Genomic DNA, 7,866 nt, shown 5'->3' with positions numbered 1-7,866 from the left:
TATAATCCTTTCTTAGTTTTATTAATTATTATTATAAGTTTTTAAAGAAATTTAAGAAGATTATTATATTATTAATTAATCTTATAAAAAAAAATAAATTATTTATATTTAGAGATAAAATAAAAAAAGCCTTTAAAGTAATTAAAGAGCTTATCTTAAGTAAATTAATACTTAAAATATTTAATTTATCTTAATAAATTAAACTTAAAATAAATACCTTAGATTTTATATTAAGCGCCTAAATTAGATAATAAGATAAAAAAAGATTTCTATATTTTATTATATTTGATTCTTATAAATTATATAAAATAAAACTTAATTACCTTATTTATAATAAAGAATTTCTTATAATAATTAATACCTTTAAGGAGGTTTAATATTACTGCCTTAAAAATAAATATCAGATTAAGGTATATATAGATTATAAGAATATTACTTATTTCGCGAAAACTTAAGAACTTAATAAATAATAATTATAATATATTAAATACTTTTTAGAATTTAATTATATTATTATTTATATTAAAAAATTAAAGAATAATAAGGCGAATATTATTAATTAATAACTTAACTTAGATATTAAGAAAACTAAAATTGGAAAAATAACTATTATACCTTATACCTAAAAAATACCTATAATAAAAGTTTATTATATAAACTTAATAATTAATACCCTTATTAAAATATCTTATATTTATTAAAAAATATAAATAATTAATTATAGATTTTATTAATTATATATAAGAATATTAATAAAAAAATAATAAAGCTTAAACCTATAAGGGAAAAGTCTTTATCCCTAATATAATATTTTAAACTATCTTTAATTATTATTATTACTAAGTTATATACTATAATAACCTAAAAGAAATTACCTAAGCTATATAATAATATTATAATAATTATAATCTTAAGAGTAAGGTATAAAGAGAGATATATAAATATAAAAAATACTATAAAGGAAGTAAAAAAATAAAAAAGATTACTAGCACTAAGTAAGATAATAAGCTAATACCCCTATTAAAATATTTCTAGCTTATTAAAAACTATAAGAAATAAATTATTAATTTTACAAATTATATATAAAGATATAACTAAAGGGAAAATAAACCTCTTATATTTTATAAAAGAATTATTATCCCTAATAAAGTATTTAAATTAATCTTTAAATATTATTATAACTTATTTTCCTATAATAAGAACTATTAATTAATATTTAAATAAGCTATATTTATAATAATTATTAATTTAAATAAAAAGTTAAGTAATAGATGCGAAATTATATAAAATATAACCTTAATATTAAACCTATTATTTATAAATAGAATAAAATTATAAGAATACCTTATTAAACTATTAAAGTAATTTATATAATAAAGTAAGGTAATTTACTTTTAAAATAAATCTAATAATATAATAAATAGCTTCTAAATAATAAGAAAACTAATAAATAATAAGTCTTAGATAAACTATATTATAAACTTATATATAAAATATATTATTACTTATTATATAAATACTAAAGAATTAATAAAACCCTAGAATAAATTAAGATAATATTTATTTTTCCTTATATAAAAAAAATTATCTTAGAAATTACTAATTAATATAATCTTAATATAAAAACTAAAGTATAATATTATAAACCTTATAGAAGATTATAACTACTCTTAGTTATAAAATAACTATAAGACTTAATTACTATAGATTCTATTATAAAATTACCCCTATTAGAAGAACTAGCTATTAAAAACTTCTATAATAATATTCTTATTATTATAAATAGATTTATAAAATTTTCTTATTTTATACCCTATAAAGAATTAATAATAACTAAAGAATTTACCTATTTTTTCTATTTTTATATTACTAATATATATAATATATTACTTAAAATTATTATAAATTAAAAACTATTATTTACTTTAAAATTCTAATAAAGCCTTATAAAATACTTAGGAATTAATTATAAGCTCTCTTTAATATATTATAAGGAGATAAATAGATGAATAAAATATATAAATTAGATCTTAAAATAATACCTTTGATACTATATTAACTATAAATAAATTAATTAAGTTCAGAAGCTATTAGCTATATAGCTAGCTTATAATATAGCTATAAATAAAAGCATAAAGATTATATTAGCCTATACTAATTTTAGATATACCCTAGATACTTATTAATAAATAAGAGATATAATTATTAACCCTAAAGTAATCCTTACTAATAATTAGCTATAAAACCTATATAAAGAAATAAAGATAAAACTTAAATTTATTAAAAATAAGATAATAAATTATATTAATAAGAAAAAAATTAAGGGATTAATTTTCTTAAATAGAAATATAATTTATTTTATAATAAAAAATATTAAAATTAAATAATAAAATAAAAAACTTAACTATAAGTATATTAAATTATATAAAATTAAATAAGAAATCTTAAAATATAATTATAAATTAGACTTATTACCTAAGGTTAAGCTTTATTTAATCTTTTATATTTTATAACTTAAATTAATAAAAAATATAATCTAAATTAAAACTAAAAATAAATTAAAAACTAAAATTAATAAATTAGAAAAATATATTATAAAAGCTATTTTTAATATAAATAAAATTAATAATAAAATAATATATTTTATTAAATAAAAAGATTACTTAGACTCTAAAAATATAAAAGAATTAATAAAATACCTTATTAATATATAATACCTTTTAAAGAATTTTTATTAATAATACTAAGATTAAATAAAAGTAAAGTATTAAAGAAATTATTACTTAAACTAAGAGACGCCTAATTAATATTATTAGGGATATAATTAACCTAGAGATTATAAATAATAATATCTTTATAAGTATTTAATATAAATAAGATATTATCTTATTACTTTAGTTTTTTAAAGGCCTTAATAAATAGCCTTTAAATATTTCTTTTTTACTTAGGCCTAGATATTATAAATATATAATAAATAACATATAATAGCTACTAGGCGAGACTATAATATAATTATCTCTTTATAAAGCTTTAATAAATTATTATTAGTCTTACTCTTATTTATTTTTAATTTCTTTTTATATTTTATTAGGCTAATAATTATAAGATAATATTAGAAATAAAAATTATAATAAGAATAAATATAAAAGGTTAAATTTATAAGATAATATTATATAAATACTATTATAGGACTTTTTATTATAAATATATTTATTATAATAAGTAAAGTCTATAGATATTAGGCACTTTTTGCCTAAATAGAAGTAATAAATATAAGATATATTAGCTTTTTTATTAATAAACTTAATAAAGAGGATAAATATATTAATTTTTTTATTTTTATAAGAAGACTATTTATAGATATACTTAAATATTATATAATATAATAATAAAAGGTTTAAATTAAGATATACTAAGAATAAAATTAAAAAGATAAGGGTATATAGGTCTTAAAGATAAAACTTAATAAAAGGGAGATATTATATTATAACCCTTATAGTTATATTATATATTCCCTATAAATCCTAAGTTTTAAATTCCTAATTATAATAAGATTAATATACTAAGGACTAATATTATTCTTAGATTATATTAGTCTTAGAATAATATTATACTTTCTTATAATTAGCTTTACTTAAGAAAGCCTAAATATATAAAATATATTTATTATATTTTCTTATATAATAGCTACCTTAGCTATTAATATAACTTAGTTATTCTTAATACCTTTAAATATATTACTAGATATAATACCCTTAATTAATTAAGCATAGCATAACTAATCTATCTATTAATATAAACCTAGTATAACTAGTTTATCCCTTAGGAATATATATAATTATTATACTTTGGGCTTTTTTTTCTTAAGAAGATCTTTATTATTATTAATTAATTATTTGCCGCTATTATTTTATATAGTATTTAGTTTATAAGAAAGTATATATAATCCTTATTTTAAAAAGTTATTAAAAGAAAGTTATATTAGAAGTTTTAGCTATAGTTAGTATATTTTATTTATCTAATAAAATAGTTATTAGTTATTTAATAATATAAATAAAGTTTTATGATATAGATTTACTCTTAGCTAAGATAATTAATATAAAAGGGGAGATAATTATTATATAGCTTTATTTAAGCCTGCGTATTAATAGGTTTATATGCCTTAACCCTCTTAGTGGGATAATATAAAGGAATTCTTTATCTTTTACTATAGCTATTATTATCTTAATTCTAGTAAGCTTTAGTATAATATAACTATTTTGCCTACTTAGCTTTATATAACCTAAGAAGTCGCAATTGTAATAAAAACCCTTAGGGTTTTAACTTCTCTACACTATAACTCAGCTCCTAGTTATCTGTTCTTAGTAAAACTAATAGGATTTCAAAGCTTAGAATTAGAGCTAACATTCTCTATAAGTAAGTATCCTATATAAGTAAGTATTCTAAAAATCCCTTAACTTCTCTTTTTTTTAATTAATTAATTAATTCTTAATTACTAAAGATATCTTATTTAAATAATAAGGTAAATATTTTTTTTATATTTTATGCCCTTTAAAATAACCTAAAATTATATATCTAATGCCTTATATTAATCTATTAAGTTTATCCTAAGAAGCTAAGTAGCTAGTAAAAAGGCATATAATCTTAATATAATATTATCCCTAAATTATATAACCTATTTAATCTAGAGAAATAAAGTATTATTTAATTTATCCTTAACTTAGATTTATAAGGATTTCCCCTATAACTATATAGTATTAGAGAAATAATTAATTAGTTATTTATTAATTATAATATATTATATATTAATAAGAATTAGGCTTTTAATTTTATTAAGTAATATTTAGACCTTAAGATATAGTTCTTTTATAAATATAATTATTAAAGAGCTAAATATAAATACCTAATTATTATCATTAATTACTTTAAATTTATAGTAAATATAATTATAAAATATAATATTACTTTTATTAATATTTATAACTTTAATAAGATTAGCTTTATAATAGGCATAATTATAAGTAAAATAATTATTATAGGCGCAAAGAGATATAAAAGACTAAAATTAATCTAGCCTAGAAATTAAAAATAAGCTATAATTATCTAAGCGATTAATTCTAAAGGCTAGGTAATCCCGCTATTTATTATAATTATAGGCTAATATTACCTCGCTAGCCAATACTAAGAAAATAACCTCTTAGGTAATTAAGTTATTATTATAACTTATAATAATTAGATTAATAATAAAATAAGTCTTAAGTAACTTAAATATTTTAATTAATATATAATTATTTAATTAAATAATTATTATTATTTTTTAATTTTTAATAAATATAAAAGTTATTATTTAATTAAATTTAAAAAATATTATAAAAAAAATAAAATTATTATATTTTATATTTTACTTTATTTATTTTATTTACTTTAGTCTCTTAATACTAAATACTTTAAGTTATTAAAAAAGATATATAATTAAGAGATTAGATATTTAATTAAATACTTTATTATTTATATTTTAAAAACTATATTTTTCTTAGCCTTTTATATTACTTATTAAGCTATTATAATAATAAATAATATTAAGAGAGGTTTTAAAAGAGCTAAGCTTATTCCTTTAGACCCTAAAAGTATTATATTAAAGCTTAATATATAGCTATAGACCCTAATGCCCCTTAAGGAGGAGGCTAGCTAGTCTAACCCTTAGGTCTTAAAGACCCCAAGGATAGCCCTTAAAGCTAGCTCTTAATCTAAATACCTTAAATAATAAATTAAAAGGCATAAAAGTAGCTCTCTAGAGTCTATTCTTAAGGCTCTAAAGTTATTAACTAAGGGAATAAAGGTAATAATATATAAAATAACCTTATTAAAGTTTAAGATTAAGAACTTTTAATAATTAAATAAGGCCCTTAGTAAATAATATAAAATAAAGAAAAACTAATTATAAGATAAAAGGAAAATAATTATAGATAAGGCAAGGTAAGTAATTAATTAAATAGATATTAATATATAAGTATAGGCTAAATTATTAAGAAGTAGTAATTAAGGTAGATTAATATAACTAAAAAAAGGCTATTATAAAATATATAATAAGGCTAGTTATAATAAAAGAATATATTAAATTATTATTAAGGTATCTAGGGAAAAAAAAGTAATTATATTTAGTTAATTAAATACTTTATTATAATTTTATCTTAAATCTTATCTTAAAGGTTAAGATTTTTAGGATACTTACTTATATAGGATACTTGCTTATAGAGAATATTATTTAATAGTATAACTTTTATCTAAATCAGGCTAAGACATTCTAATTTATTAGCTATATAACTTATAAACCCTTTATTAGAAATAGCTTCTTAGATCTTAAACTAATATAAGTAAGAAGAATCCTAATTAGAAGCTAGTCTTTTTTATTTTAACTTTATATTATATTTACCCCACTTCTATTACTCTATAATTCCTTACCTAGCTAAAAAGCTATTTATAAGGACTAATTCCACTGCTTACTTACCTCCTATTTTTATTACCTACCCTATAGTCTTTAAAGACTATATTCCCTTTATTTTTTAGTCTTTTATAAGTCTTAAGGACCCTAAGGATTATATTTAAGGCTAGATTTTAATTTAAATACGTTAAGAAATAAATAAAAAAAGTATTAAAATAGCTTCCTAGAGTAAATCCTTAAAGCCCTAAGGTCTATTAAAAAAATTAAAATAATTATATATTAAATTATCTTATTAATTATTAAAAATATAAACTTTTAAGGGTAAATATAATATTTATTTAATATTAAAAGGTAAAAAGACTTAATTATAAAAAAAAGGAAATTATAATAAAAGAAATAAGTAATTAATAAAATATATATCAATATATAAATAATAACTAAATTATTAAGAAATAATAATTAAAAGAGATTAATATAATTAAGGATTTAATATTATAATATTAATAATAAGCTTAATTATAATATAAAGACTAATTAAATAATAATTAATATATTTAAGGAATAATATAATAAATAATATAAATTAATTAAATATTTTATTTTATTTGTATTATAATTTAAATCTTAGAGGTTAAGATTTTTAAGATATTTATTTATTTAATATCCTTATTTATTAAGAATATTATAAGAGAACTTAATATTTTTATATCTCTCTAAGATATAAGACTTTAAGATAAGTAAGGTATATCTTAAATAAGCTAAAAAGGACTATAATATATATTATTCCCTTATACCCCTAGTTATACATATATATATATAAGTCCTTAGAGGTATTAGCTAGGTAATCTAAAGGGCATATTTAACTTAGTTCTACTCTTAAGACAATAGTCTATAGCTCAATGCTTATAGTAGATGCTATTTCTTTTAGCCTAATAGTATATTAATAAGGTGTGATATATGTACCCCGATGAATTGCTCCGTCATAGGAAGGTCTGCAGGTACCTGTATGCGGATGGGCAACCGAATCTTTGATGGCGGGGCTAAAGGGGCATGGCTAGTTAGTTTATTCCTAGGTTATGGTCCTGAGCATAGATATGTTTCGTAGTTGTAATTTTGCTATTCTACTAGCAGAGAAACCTAAGAATATAACTCTTCCCGACTTGTAGCCGATAGAGCATGTATTCTCTATGATAGTTGTTCTCCTATAATGATATTCTGCGGGTAGCCAAAGTAGGGAATTTCCCCTAAGCGACACCCAAGAAATGTCTTCTTGTAAGCTAAGTGCGAGGACTGCCGGAGACGGTGACGGTGTCGTAGACTCTATGTCGGCAGTTGGTTTATTAGTCAAAGAAATTAACCCGGCCTGTGTGATAAGACTAGCATTGCTATTTATAAAAGAGAGCACTTGTGTATGATACCCCAAG

Source organism: Fusarium falciforme, chromosome 11 (assembly GCF_026873545.1).
Source record: "Fusarium falciforme chromosome 11, complete sequence".
Lineage (NCBI taxonomy): Eukaryota > Fungi > Ascomycota > Sordariomycetes > Hypocreales > Nectriaceae > Fusarium > Fusarium falciforme.
This window is presented reverse-complemented; position numbering follows the sequence as displayed.